The following is a 15,679-nucleotide window of genomic DNA, read 5'->3' on the forward strand; positions in this document are numbered from 1 at the left end:
ATCAAAGAAAGAAAATTTCATCCAAGAGATTGGGCATTACTTTTTGATTCAAAGTTCAAGAACTTCCAAGGAAAATTCCAAACTCACTGGCTTGGACCTTATGAAGTTGAAAATGTCTTTGCAAATGGTGCAGTTAGAATCAGACTTTTGATGAATAGAAAATTCCTCTTTTAGTGAATGGACATCGACTTAGACTTTATCAGAAGCCATTGACAAAAGGAGAATTTGTCAAAAATTTCCAAGATAACTCATAATTGAAGATGGTTCAGAGGAATTCGTCTTCTTTTCCACCTTAGAAAAATTATTTTTCTTGTTTCATAACAATAATAATGATAATAATAATAATTAAAATTAAAATTAAAAAAAATAATAATGTATAAACATGAAAGCCAACAAGTTGTTGGCATGCTTATACAAAAAATTTAAAGTGAAAACCAACTCTTGTTGACACCTTAAATTTTCTCTTAATCATTTTTCTAAAATTCCCTTTTTCTAAACATCCCTTTCTTGAAAAAAATTAGCTACAGAATTAGTGACTTTCTTTAGCTTTGGCAAGTTTCTGCAGCTCTCATAAGTTTTCTACAGCAAATCTCACATGGACACTTGGTGGCTCAAATTGAAGAAATAATTGACTCATTTCAAAGTGAAAAGTACCTGCAAATGACATCAAAGGACAAATAAAGGTGAGAAAATAAATCTAAGGTATGTAACACTTTAATTTTACAATGGGGATTAGCATATTGCATATATGAATTATGTGGACATAACATTACTGAAAAACCAAAAACGTTGCAGTTCATGGATGATAGTCCCTTGAAAAATCCATTCTAGTCCACCACCATTTTAACTCCTATCCAATAATCATTTTGGATCCATCGATTTGATCCTAGAGTCATTGAATTAAATGCATTCAAATTGCTAAATCATCCCTGTGAACCTTCATTATACTTACCCATTCTCTCATTCTTTCAGTACATACAGTCTCTCCATCCTAGAGTGAAACCCTACTGAGACTATTTTCCCTGTTAAGTAAAATAGTTCTTGAGATGAAACATCTCTCACCATGGGCGTTATTGTTCGAACAAAACCAATAGGAAGGAAATTTTTGGAAGGATACCCCGAGACCAAAGAATTGTTATAGAAAGCTAAGTGGTTAGATTTCATAAAAAAGTTTGATGGTTTCCACAGGGAGGTGACAAAAACCTTTGCACAATATTTTGATGGAACAGAAGTTGAAATAGGCAATGTCAAGTTGTAGTGATAGAGTCCCTGATTGTAGAAGCCACCAAACTGCCTAGAGCTGGAGAAAAGTGGTTCAAGTACAAAGGAATCAAAGGGGAAGACTGAAAAATTTTCTTTAAAAACCCAAGCATGGATACTATTGTCTTCATAAAAGGTATTCCTAGCTCTGCCCTCAAAAGTAAATGGAGAAATTTTCTCATTATCCTTTAGAAATTTGTTACTTGTGAAGGTCGATTTGGGTTTATGTTTTCTTATCACATTAGGCTACTGATGAATTTTCTTGAAGGAAACCAAACGTATCTTCCATACTTTCTATTGTGTAGCCTTAAGAAAATGTCAATAAATGTTCAGAAGAAAACTTAGCTTATAGACAACACAATGTACCATCATATGTTAGTAAAAATTATGATTTAGTTTCATATTCAAAGCATAGGTGATAATTGGGAAGATTTTCTAGTGAGAAATCACTTTGAAGAGAAAACCCCTGAACAACCAAGTGGTAGCAAAACCCTAAGGGGAAGAAAGAGAAAAATTGAGACAGTAATAGAACAGGAACCACATCATCAACAAGATTTTTCAGAGGATGATCTACCAATTATAGAAATTTTGCAAAAAATGAACATAGAAAGTATTAGAAGAAAGAAATATAGCAAGAAAACATAGATTTTATCCCAAATAAAAACATTGCCTCAGAAAGAAATTCCAAAAGTTAAGGAAAATAATATTTAAAGGTTGTCGACCATAGGTTTGAGAAGAAGCACCAGATTGAACATAGTGAAAGAAGTAGCCTCAGAAGTTGTAGAGAATATTGATCTTGAGTCAAAGATGAACTTGAAGATATCGAGGACTCTCCAAGAGAATCACTAAGACTGTCACCAATGATATCATCACCTCCGTTCATTTCACCTCCAAAGAGTCCAGTACAAAGCCCACATATTGATCCTATACAACAAGAAATATATGATTACATAGAATCATTAGAGAGAAAGGAAGTAGCAGCCAAAGGACCAATTCAAAACCCAAAAGAAAGAATCAACCAGTTTAATGAGCCACAAGAACCTCCGACATCTAATGTCTTGAAACAAGAAATATTTGAGTTGGAGACATTAAACAGGTACCTCAAAACTGAAAATAAAACGTTGAAGGCACAAAATGGAATTCAAATTGCCAAAAATGATAACCTCATTCTTCACTTAAGTCTATGGTACGAAAAAAATAAGAAATTTAAGAAAGAAAACAAGGCCATGAACCAAGAAATCATTAACCTGAAGTACAAGATCCTTGTGAGGAATCCAAGGATGGAAGTAACTACCAAGAAGAAGAAGAAAGTGAAACCTGGATGTGTTGGCAAAGGTATCTAAAGACATACAGAAAAATGACAATTTTTTATTGTATGAGGACATACAAAACCTCCAGTGTGGGGGAATGTAGAGTCCAAGAACTGCTTTATCTTGACCTCCTTTTGTCCATATTTACCTCCTTTTTCCTACTACTATCATCAAAATAAATGCAGTAAACATAAGGTTTTGATAAGGTAAACATTCATATGTCATATTTTTCATATTTTGTCAATATTCCTTATTGTTCTATTAAATTTTACATGCAGCTACAGAATTGACCTAATTCTGCAGCTAATCCACAGATCTGCAGCTACTTCCATTGTTGACAGGATTTGAGTGCGCCAACTCAAGAAAGGAGTATATGGATAAGTAGGGAATGATCCTCTCATGGATTTATTCCTATTTACTTGAGATAATTCACCAGGAGATCCGCACTATAACACGGTCAACCATAGCAGTCAACAGTAGGATAACGCGATGGAACAGAGTCCTAATTTTAAGAGATTTCATCGATTTTTTTTCAATATAAAATCTATTAATAAGTGATATGATTCACTTTTGATAAGGATTATAGTGAATTCCTGTAGGCTTAAATTTCTCATATGGTTAATAAGAATTCTATTAAAAATGTTGGCAACTCTATGTAATGTGTATGCCAGCTTATGTAATTTGAGCATCCTGTAGAACTCTTTTTCTCTTAATGCAAAGTTCTTGTTTCATATATTTTATGTGTTGTTGATTTAAGGTGACTAACTACTTCGTGGAGGGCCCCTACGTGCAGATTAGGTCTTTAATTCGCAGAAATTAGATTTTCTTTTCTTTCATAGATTTAATTCATGGATGCTCTATTTTCATGTTTTTAAGATACATTTCAATGAAGTTCACAACTAGGTTCACTTGATTGATTTATGTATGGTTCATTTCGTTTTCTTAATATCTAGCATAAACTTAGTCATTTTTTTCTCTTAGTACCTAGCATAATCTCATTAATTTCGTTTCATTCATTTTCCTAGCATAACTTAGTGATTTCATAGCTCAATAATCTCATTTCTGCTTTTCTTTTTGCATTTAAGTAAAGTTGCAGTAGATAAGAGTGGCAGAGTTTCTCAACTTCTGAATTCAAGCACATTTCATTTCTATGTTGATAAATTAGGATTTTCTTTATGTCATTTCATGCTTTCATAATTAGCTTTGTTTATCTGCAGCATAAGAATCAAAAAACAATTGATAAGTTGAAAAGAAGATAAACATAACATATTCATTGAAAAGAGTTAAAATCATTATCCAATCATTCTAAAAACTCAATTCAATCAAAACTAATTCTAGAGATAACATTTAGGATAATCAATTAACAATAAAATCTTAGAAATAACATCCTAGTATAGATAATAACATCATCTCAATGCTAATTTTAGAGTTTGACATTAACTTAGATAATGATAACATAATCACATTAACGACATAAAAGACTTCTAGCACATACAATTCACTTGCACTTCATCAGTTTACTTGCCTTGGTTGATAATTTATGCTTATAATTTAAGAACATTAAATTGACTAAACAACTGGTGTTAGTTATGTACGCCTGTTATCGAGTCTTTGATGAAAGACTAAGATTATTTAGTCCTCGTTTCAAGGTGCCAACATTTGAAGTCTCAATTTCTTAATTTTATGAGATAAATAGGTTGAAGAAGAATCTCAAATTCCTTGTTGTCCAGTGTTTGACAAAATGTCTCAATGGATTTTGATTGTGTGCTTGAATTTTTTTTGTCAAAAGGCCTTAGTGGTTGTAGATTGCATGTTTGCTAAGTGTTTTTCAAAAGGCCTGAATTGTTGTAGCTTTTGTGCATATAAATTGTTAGAGTAAAAGTTTTACTACTGTAGTTTTTTTTATGTACTAGAAATTTATGATTAGACTATTTAATGGATGTAGCTTCCTATGTCTGCAAGTTTTTGGTATGAATGTGAAAAATTAATTTAATAATTTGTTGAAGTGTGAATAGAGAATGGGAGAGATGTTACTTTTATTATCTAAATCTTTCATGAAAAAAAATGGGGGTGGTTGTTGGAAACAATTTTACAGTGGCTAATTATGTAGGATTTTGTGAAAGTGAGCATAATAAATTTTGTGTGAGATGCATGTATTCATGGGTGAATTCTTGTGCTTCAATGGCTGTAGAAAACAACTACTTATGCCCAATTTATGCAAGTCGATTATTTTACTTCACACTTTTTGAAGAATAATATACTTCTCGATTGGTAATAGTAATTTCTCTTGCTACAACATTCATCATACAAATCATGATTGAAGATTTGCCTTAATAATTGAGATTGAGAATTTTTAAAAGATGAATTTGGAAATGTTGTTAGGTTAACATATTTTTTTATTCCATTTCATAAAAATATCATATTTATTAGATTTATTGATGAAGAGAGGCATATTCTTCCCTCAATTACCTAGCTATAGGTAGGTTAATACTCATACACTTATATGTGATTTTTGTAATAGAAGCATGATATTTTGTAGTTATGATATCAAAAGTAAATATGTGGCTCTTATTTAGCGTAATATAGGAAATCAAATATGTTGATCTAACTTAATGTTCACACATGGAATTATGGTGGAATTTATTTCCAGTGTTACACAGAGCTCATGTATAAGTATGAAAAGAGCACATCCTATCATATTTTAAACTTGAGAGGAAATGTGTTTTGGAATTGGTTTTAAGGGAAAGTTATCCCTGACTTCTTATGTGATATTCTTATATTTAAATAGATGAAGGGACATGATTACATATTAATTAAATTTTTAATGCTTAAAGGTATGGGTGTGGAATCCATACTTACATATATCTATGAGCTAAATAATTCTTCTGGTTAGAATGGACAAATTATTTTGATGAAATATCATAGACATGATTAAGGAGGATTGATTATGTGCAATTAAAGTTAAATGGATAGAGGGTTGTAACATGAATTTGATTGAGATTTAAATCCATTATTTTCATTTTATTACAAATGGAGATACTAAGCTTGGTATATTGAACACCATTAAGTGATTTAGAATGTTTAGAATAACTGATTTTGATATATGGAGTCAAGTTTGAACTAGATATCTATCCTCTAGTGTTGTAATTATTTTGTATATGTTGGATTTAGGCATAATTAAATTTATTTTCAAATTCTTGAAATGTAGAAAAATATTATTTTGATAAGTTGATGAAATATCTTTTCTCTTGGCTTAAGATAGATTAGGTCTAGGAAATGCCATAATAGTCTCCTTAATGATTTATCAATTGCATATTGGTCAAATTCTATTTAACTAAACTAGCATTTGCACCTTATGTTGCAAAGGAAACGTCGTAAGGCATAGAGTGGTAAGGCATAGAGTGGGGAGGAATAGCGACATGTGAATGGGCATTGTTGAAAGCAGGGGTGGACGATAATGTGTATTCTGAAAATGGATATTTTTTTATGGTCAACCTAATGAATTCATTAATTAGATGACAACGAAAAAGTTTCGGGCCCAGGCTGAACCAACACAAATCTTTTCTACAAGACTGAAATTGTCTAAATGATTCCTCAATCAATGGAAATAACTGTTTCCCTTCTCTGATACCTAAAATACATTGTAGGAGACCGATTTTTCAAGTGACTTAATATAACTAGCAATTGCCCCAAAAATTGCAAAGAGAGGCTGATTACAGACAAGTTTTTTTATGTATAAAGTGTTGAGAATGTAGGATCTCGGATTAGAATTTAGTTGGACTTCGTTGGTTTGGGAAATGTATCATGTGTTGACATTTGTGCATATTATGGGCATAAAGTTTGTTATGATGATGGAGATTATTTTCAACCATTTGTGGGTTGGCAACAACTTTTGTGAATGCCTTGGGTAAGATTTCATCTTCTGGATAATGGAAATTTCAGTGTCCATTTAGTCTATACTAGAGTACAATGATTGCTGGCAAAGCTAAAGAAACTGCCATCAATGTATAGAGCCAACGTAACTCATAGTCATCAGTTTTTATCCATATAGGGCTATGATTATAGGTACCAACCATTTAAGCAGGCAGCCGGTGTATTTGCTAAATAGGTATCATGTTATCCTCGTGGAGTTATTGGTTGTGCTTAGAAAATATAAAGTAGGATTGAGCATCGACTATCTGGCTGGATGGAATTTTTGATAAGTGCTGGCCAATTTTATCTATTGTGTAATCATCCAAAACATAGAGGCTAACCCAAGTGGATGCTTCAATGGAAATTGTGTGGCCCTTACATTATCTAGGTCCTATAGAAGCAAATAACAAAAATAGTATCAAGTACAATCCATCTCTAAACTAAAAAAACATCAACAAACAGGGTCCAGATGACTGTTAGCATCAAAAAAAATAAAAATCATGTTACAACAAATACCTACATATAATCAAAATCATTGTCTATATTAGGATCTCCATCATCAATATCACCCTCTAAGCATTAAAATAAGATAGAAAAAAAGTAGCATCTCAAGTCAAGATTTTGTTTCAGTGATGGGTACATTTTTAGTAGGGTTCTGAGAGAAGAGTTCATCAACCAATGTCACTAACATTAAGGTAAATAGAGAGCTTAGTGTTCTTGACTAATTACTAGTTCATACCCTCATACATAACAAAATCCAACAGAAATGTGGCAACCCCCACAATCTTGAAATCCTGAAAAAGGTTGTCAAGTCTACTAAATTTTGAGTCAGATCTAAAATTTTACTTTCTCCATATGAAATTCAATGAGATCAAAACTACTCTCAAACATCCAAATTCATTTCATGGTAATGTTATGAATTGCATAAGCAATACTAAAGCCATAGGCTTGAATATTAGGCTACCCCACTCAAAAATTCTTGTTTTTTTCTAAAAAGTAATTACGTTTGGAACATCTTTAATCAAATTGTGCAGAATTGGCCAGTTTGGTACCTAACCAGCCAGTGCAATACCAAACTGGCCATTTCAGGTTCCAGACCTCGAACCAGACCCGTTTGGGTGTCAAAAAGATCGAACTGGCTGATTTCACCAGTTCTGGTCTGGTTCCAATAACACTGGTTCTATGTTATTCAAGATGTTTGAGCAATGCCCTCTAGTTATCATGCAGGTATATTTATGATAACTACTGTACTTTTTCTTATCTTTGTCGTTTCCCTGATTTAAAGGCTGCTCTGAGTTACTAATAGAGACAGTTATAAAAGATAAGGCTTCGAGAACCTTGCATTAGTTGGTGGAGGCCTAGTACATTTTCTTCTGAAGCTTTGGCCTCAAACTCGATAGATACTTGTAAAGCATTCTCCAAAGCATTTATACTAAGCAGGTCCATTTTTCTTTGGATATTTTGGTTGAGATTCCTCTGAGAAGTGAGTCGAGGAACTTCCAAGTTCATCACCATGGGCTTGAAGCCATCAAAAATATTGTTTGATGCCTTTGACCAGGTACTTGCCTTACGTGAATGCATTGCTTCATGATTTCCTCTGCTTTCCCCTTCAAGTATAACCTATCTTGCATTTCTTCCCTGAAGCATATCAAAGTTTTTGTAGGAGGTGAATTTGAGTTTACTAAGTCTCGTACAAGATCCCACCGCCATGTTAAGGGTTGGTCGTTCCATACTGACTTCTTTTAGCATCAACTTCTGTGCATCATTCAGTTGTTATATTTAAAAGAAGGCTTCTCGTACAAGTTCCCACCACCATGTTAAGGGTTGGTCGCTCCATACATGCTTCTATTAGCATCAACCTCTGTGCATCATCCAGTTGTTACATTTGAAACAAGACTTCTAGGCTTTGCAGTGAAGCATCCATCACTTATATTTTAGGATTGAAAGCTTGATATATAGTTCATATATTAGTGATGTTATTGTCCCATAATACCGTAAGACTGAAAGATTCATATCTGGTTTGAATTTCGATCATAGTGCTAGCCTCACATTCTGTTGGACTCCACATTTTCTGAAAGCCCGGGAACATATTTTGCATTTTAGATGCAATTGTTGGTTGTCAAATATGTCTTATACATTATTTTTAATGGACTTCATGCCTGTAGAGATATTTACTCTTGGCTACTTCCCCAGCCATGATAGAGAAAAGGAGCCCAAACACTTGTGAGGCTTCTTCCTCTGCATAGGTGGTGTGTCAGAATGGGTGCTCTTTTTGGCAGATATTTGAGTAATGGTCTTCCACCAATATAAGATTCTGGTATGCAAGTATAATTTCAAAATAGAATTGCCTACATGAACTTAGACCTGAACATTGCCAGAGAATAGAGACTTCAAAGCTAGTTCTTCAAGCGCATGTAACATAGATTCATTTAGAAAAAGGATGCATGAAGATAATTGTAATGTTGATGGCAGACTTTGATCACCGTATTGAAGAACTAACATTGTGCCCAAGCCCTACTGGCTTGAGAGTTTTGACAGGGTTTGTGTCTGATTAATATAGCCAATGAAGGTGAGCATTGAATAGGTTCTGATTGGACCACAAAAACATGATGAGTCTCAATGATTCCTCAGCAAGGCCTCAACCAAAAAAATGCAGGAATTACACAAGCCTTTCGTGATGCTCTCTAAAGAAACATGAAACTTCTCATTGTGTTCAGCAATGTTTCTATTGAAGGTCAAGTTGGCTCATGTAAAGTAAGGGAATTTTTGCATCTTCAACAACTTCACATTGTCAAAGATAGCCATATTCTCTTGTCCAATGTAAGAAGAGAAAGAACACTTACAATGCAATATATTCATAAAAACATACTAAGAAATGATAGTTATCAAGATAGAATCTGAATTCAAATGTGGATACCATACAATACAGAAAACAATTGGCCCACAAAACTACAGTTCAGAAAATTCAAGAGTATACATATTATTAAAGCAAAAACATGGACTTCTTCAAATTTATTGAAAAAAAATAGGTATGAGGATAGTCCAGACTAATTTTATCAAAAATTTTAATGATTGGATAACATAAACCCCTACAAAAATGCTCAAAGGTTTGTTGAGGCTTCTGATGCAATCCCTTCAAGAAATGTATTTCCTTATCATACACTATAAACTGTACGAAACCCAACAAAAACTAGAGTAGCAAGTCTTCTCTAAAGAACATTAGATTTATTATTGAGATTATTACAAGTTTGATTTAAAAAAGTTGATAGCCATCACACTATTTTCTTGTGCTTGGTGGGCGTATGTATTTGTTTGCGTGTGTTGTGATTCTACTTTTGATAATGCAGGTCATGTAACCTGTTCTAGGTGTTCTGGAAGTAAGAAGGATATGCACAGACATTAGGTACACCCTTTCAAGTTGAAAAATAAAAATTAAATAAGCACATAGCAAACAGAGAATATATGACTAAATACCTAGTGGAAGCTACTTATTTAGTATGTTGGCTCGGTTGGCATGCTTCATTTGAGTGTAACTTTGTTTATGAAGGTCTAAGCAGGCCTTTAAGGTGCAGGAAATAATGTCCCAACTACAAATGCAGTCTCCTCGAGACTTCACACATGAACAGAATAGACAAACCTCTCTAGGCATCAGCAGCAACATAGTCTCGTGAAATCTCCCATGGCTAGCTCCTAAACAAGGGAGTAGTGACAAACATTGGCTAGACAAGGAGAAGAAATGGGCAAATAAAATATTCATTGGTGGCTTGAAAGTTAAAATGCATTTTCTTAAGAATTCTTTAGGGTTTCTTGGGAAGATGATTTTTTTGGGTTAAAATTGGATTTGGTTTGGTTCAGTTTGGACCAACAACAGATTGACTATACGAATCCCAACTAAGCTGAATTATTTGGCTGTACCAAAGTTCTTCCAGATTTTCGAATGTTTTCTTCGATTCAGCCAAACTTTTTCTGCCTTGTTTTTCTTATTCATTTATGCTAGCATCAAGGCTTTTGCATCCTTGCTTTTGCTCTGAAGAGAAAGGACTTCTAGTTCCTTCAATCTCACTTTAATTCTCTCAACTTCTGAATAATCATGCCTGCTCTCTGCCAGCTCCATCTCTCTTCTAACCCTGTCGTTTCTAGTAGCCACATCCGATGGCCTTTTGGAGGCCAACTTCCTTTCCTGCAACATTTGTTTTACAGTTTCTGCAGAATACATAGATTGATTTATCTTTTTTAGCGCATTTATTTTTTCATCAACTTCTGCTCGACTAATCATCTGACCACCACTGTGTTCTACTTGCCATTCCCAATCTGAAAACTCTTTCTCAAGTGGAGGTGAATCAAACACCTTGGCCATCTGCCATCCTGGTGCACTTCTCTCGCTACCCAAGAAACAATTCAAATACTTGTATGTGGTGCGGTTCTCAAACTTGTATTGTTTATCAAGGTCTGTCGCATCAACATTTTTTACCATGCAAAGACGGTAAGTACTTTGTCCTGACCTGGACATTCCTATCCCAATTCTTACAAAGCAGCCCACAATGATATTCTCAAAGAATGGTTCCATAAACCACTTCCCAAGTTTTGATCTCCTTATTTTTATGCTTCTAGTATCTTCAAAGCTAGGAGTGTCAGTAGAGTCGGGACCATCACCATCACTATCTGATTCTTCGCCACTACTTCCACCTACTTCTCCTTCACTAGAGGATTACAAACTAAGGCTCGGACTCGCATGAGATTTTCGTCTACTAGGTGACGAATCCCGCCCCTTAGATGAACCAGTATGATCTCTCCGCTTATGTTGAATGCCAAAATCATGTGCTTTCTGTCGCCTTGCTACCAATTCACTCAAAGCATTTTCTTTTACACACCTTGTCGATTTCACAGAAGAGCGCATCCGTGAAGATGGAGGCCCTGTTTCTTTCCGTTGTTGATTTCTAATCTCGTTTTGGCGAGCCCTTTTATGCATTAAATAATTATCCCTTGCTTTTGCTCGTTCTGTCAAAATCAACTCCTGGCTCAGTTCAGAGATTTTCCCAAGCTGCTCCCTATCTTCATCATCTTTGTATAAATCACTTCCTAGGGATAATTCGCTATCGGAATCATCACAGCGACCCCTGTCATCATCATCCTTGTCACCAGAATCAAATCTCTTTTTCAAGGGCATTCTTGACCTAGAAGCCTTCCTATTTGTTGTCCCAGAATTATCTGAATCATCGTCATCAATGTATTTCGAGTCACTGCCATCATCTGAATCAGAATCTTCCAGTCTCGCTTTCACAGGATTTCAATTTTTCTTTCCATCATTGGTAGATGTTCGACCAGCTGCTTCTAGCAGCAAATGCTCCAGTTCAGCCATAACCTTTTTTTTCCCCTCTAAACACCCACGCCGATTGAATATTCCTTCATTCCCTGGCTAGAGCAGAGACTACAAATACCACTCCTCAATAGATATTCAAAACCTAAAAGCTACTATCCATCAAACAGATTAAACAAGCAGCACGAAAATACAAATAAAATCAGATATTAACATATACCTAGCCGACCTGAGACGAAACAAGGCATTCTCCAAAGCATTTATACTAAGTAGGTCCATTTTTCTTTGGATATATTGGTTGAGAGTCCTCTAAGAAGTGAGTCGAGGAACTTCCATGTTCATCACCATGGGCTTGAAGCCATCAAAAATAATGTTTGATGCCTTTGACCAGGTACTTGCCTTACGTGAATCCATTTCTTCATGATTTCCTCTGCTTTCCCCTTCAAGTATAAACTATCTTGCATTTCTTGCTTGAAGTATATCAAAGTCTGTGTAGGAGGTGAATTTGAGTTTACTAAGTCTCGTACAAGAGCCCACTGCCATGTTAAGGGTTGGTCGCTCCATACTGACTTCTTTTAGCATCAACTTCAATGCATCATTCAGTTGTTATATTTCAAAGAAGGCTTATCGTACAAGAGACCACCACCATGTTAAGGGTTGTTCGCTCCATACGGGCTTCTATTAGCATCAACTTATGTGCATCATCCAATTGTTACATTTCAAAGAAGGCTTCTAGGCTTTGCAATGAAGCATCCAGCACTTATATTTTAGGATTGAAAGCTTGATATATAGTTCATATATCAGTGATGTTATTGTCCCATAATACCGTAAGACTGAAAGATTCATATCTGGTTTGGATTTTGATGATAGTGTTGGCCTCACATTCTGTTGGACTCCACATTTTTTGAAAGGCGAGGAACATATTTTTCATTTTAGATGCAATTGTTGGTTGTCAAATATGTCTTATACATTATTTTTATTGGACTTCATGCCTGTAGATATATTTACTCTTGGCTACTTCCCTAGCCATGATAGAGAAAAGTTGCCCAAACACTTGTGAGGCTTCTTCCTCTGCATAGGTAGTGTGTCAGAATGGGTGCTGTTTTTGGCAGACATTTGAGTAACGGTCTTCCGCCAATATAAGGTTCTGGTATGCAAGTATAATTTCAACATAGAATTGCCTACATGAACTTAGACCTGAACATTGCCGGAGAATAGAGACTTCCAAGCTAGTTCTTCAAGCGCATGTAATATAGATTCATTTAGAAAAAGGATGCGTGAAGACAATTGTAAGGTTGATGACAGAATTTGATCACCGTATTGAGGAACTAACATTGTGCTCGAGCCCTACTGGCTTGAGAGTTTTGACAGGGTTTGTGTCTGACTAATATAGTCAATGAAGGTGAGTATTGAATAGGTTCTGATTGGACCACAAAACCATGATGAGTCTCAATGATTCCTCAGCAAGGAATCAACCAAAACAATGCAGGAATTACACAAGCCTTTCGGGATGCTCTCTAAAGAAACATGAAACTTCTCATTGTGTTCAGCAACGTTTCTATTGAAGGTAAAGTTGGCTCATGTAAAGTAAGGGAATTTTTGCATCTTCAACAACTTCACATTGTCAAAGACAGGCGTATTCTCTTGTCCAATGTAAGAAGAGAAAGAACACTTACAATGCAATATATTCATAAAAACATACTAAGAAATGATAGTTATCAAGATAGAATCTGAATTCAAATGTGGATACCATACAATACAGAAAATAATTGGCCCACAAAACTACAGTTCAGAAAATTCAGGAGTATACATATTATTAAAGCAAAAACATGCACTTCTTCAAATTTATTGAAAAGAAATAGGTATGTGGATAGTCCAGACTAATTTTATCAAAAATTTTAATGATTGGATAACATAAACCCCTACAAAAATGCTCAAAGATCCGTTGAGCCTTCTGATGCAATCCCTCCAAGAAATGTATTTCCTTATCATACACTATAAACTGTACGAAACCCAGCAAAGAATAGAGTAGCGGGTCTTCTCTAAACAACATTAGATTTATTATTGAGATTATTACAAGTTTGATTTAAAAAAGTTGATAGCCATCACACTATTTTCTTGTGCTTGGTGGGCGTATGTATTTGTTTGCGTGCGTTGTGATTCTACTTTTGATAATGCAGGTCATGTAACCTATTCTAGGTGTTTTGGAAGTAAGAAGGTATGCATAGACATTAGGTACACCCCTTCAAGTTGAAAAATAAAAATTAAATAAGCACATAGAAAACAGAGAATATATGACTAACTACCTAGTGGAAGCTACTTATTTAGTATGTTGGCTCGGTTGGCATGCTTCATTTGAGTGTAACTTTGTTTGTGAAGGTCTAAGCAGGCCCTTAAGGTGCAGGCAATAGTGTCCCAACTACCAATGCAGTCTCCTCGAGACTTCACACGTGATAATAGAAAAACCTCTCTAGGCATCAGTAGCAGCATAGTCTCCTGAATTCTCCCATGGCTAGCTCCTAAACAAGGGAGTAGTGACAGGCATTTGCGGGATAGGGAGAAGAAATGGGCAAATAACATATTCATTGGTGACTTGAAAGTTAAAATTCATTTTCTTAAGAATTCTTTAGGGTTTCTTGGGAAGATGATTTTTTTGGGTTAAAATTGGATTTGGTTTGGTTCAGTTTTGGACAAACAACAGATTGACTATACGAATCCCAATTGAACCGAATTATTTGGTTGTGCCAAAGTTCTTCCAGATTTTTGAATGTTTTCCTCGATTCATCCAAACTTTTTCATCCTTCTTTTTCTTATTCACTTCTGCTAGCATCAAGGCTTTTTCATCCTTGCTTTTGCTCTGAAGAGAAAGGACTTCTAGTTCCTTCAATCTCACTTTAATTCTCTCAACTTCTGAATAAGCATGCCTGCTCTCCACCAGCTCCATCTCTCTTGTAACCCTGTCGTTTTCAGTAGCCACATCCGATGGCCTTTTGGAAGCCAACTTCTTTTCCTGCAACATTTGTTTTACAGTTTCTGCAGAATACATAGATTGCTTTATCTTTTTTAGCGCATTTATTTTTTCCTCAACTTCTGCTCGACTAATCATCCGACCACCACTGCGTTCTACTTCCCGTTCCCAATCTGAAAACTCTTTCTCAAGTGGAGGTGAATCAGACACCCTGGCCATCTGCCATCTTGCTGCACTGCTCTTGCTACCCCAGAAAAAATTCAAATACTTGTATGTGGTGCAGTTCTCAAACTTGTATTGTTTATCAAGGTCTGTCGTATTAACATTTTTTACCATGCAAAGACGGTAAGTACTCTGTCCTAACCTGGACATTGCTATCCCAATTCTTGCAAAGCAGCCCACAATGATATTCTCAAAGAATGGTTACATAAACCACTTGGCAAGTTTTGATCTCCTTATTTTTATGCTTCTAATATCTTCAAAGCTGGGAGTGTCAGCAGAGCCGGGACCATCACCATCACTATCTGATTGCTTGCCACTACTTCCACTTCCTTCTCCTTCACTAGCGGATGACAAACTAAGGCTCGGACTCGCATGAGATTTTCTTCTACTAGGTGATGAATCCCACCCCTTAGATGAACCAGTATTATCTCTCCGCTTACGCTAAATGTTAGAATCCTGTGCTTTCTGCCGCCTTGCTACCAATTCACTCAAAGAAATTTCTTTTACAGACCTTGTCGATTTCACAGAAGAGCGCATCCGTGAAGATGGAGGCCCTGTTTCTTTCCGTTGTTGATTTCTAATCTCGTTTTGGCGAGCCCTTTTACGCATTAAATAATTATCCCTTGCTTCTTCTCGTTCTGCCAAAATCAACTCCCAGTCCAGTTTAGACATTTTCCCAAGCTGCTCCCT

At 35.4% G+C, this 15,679-nt stretch overlaps 1 pseudogene; it reads right to left on the minus strand.

The window, feature by feature from the left end:
- Positions 1–10,470: 10,470 nt before the first annotated feature.
- Positions 10,471–11,049, minus strand: LOC149157831 (protein RTF1 homolog pseudogene; annotated as a pseudogene).
- Positions 11,050–15,679: the final 4,630 nt, after the last annotated feature.

Source organism: Pinus tabuliformis, chromosome 5_2, assembly GCF_031772625.1.
Source record: "Pinus tabuliformis cultivar Carrire ecotype Pingquan chromosome 5_2, CPIR1, whole genome shotgun sequence".
NCBI classification, from domain to species: domain Eukaryota; kingdom Viridiplantae; phylum Streptophyta; class Pinopsida; order Pinales; family Pinaceae; genus Pinus; species Pinus tabuliformis.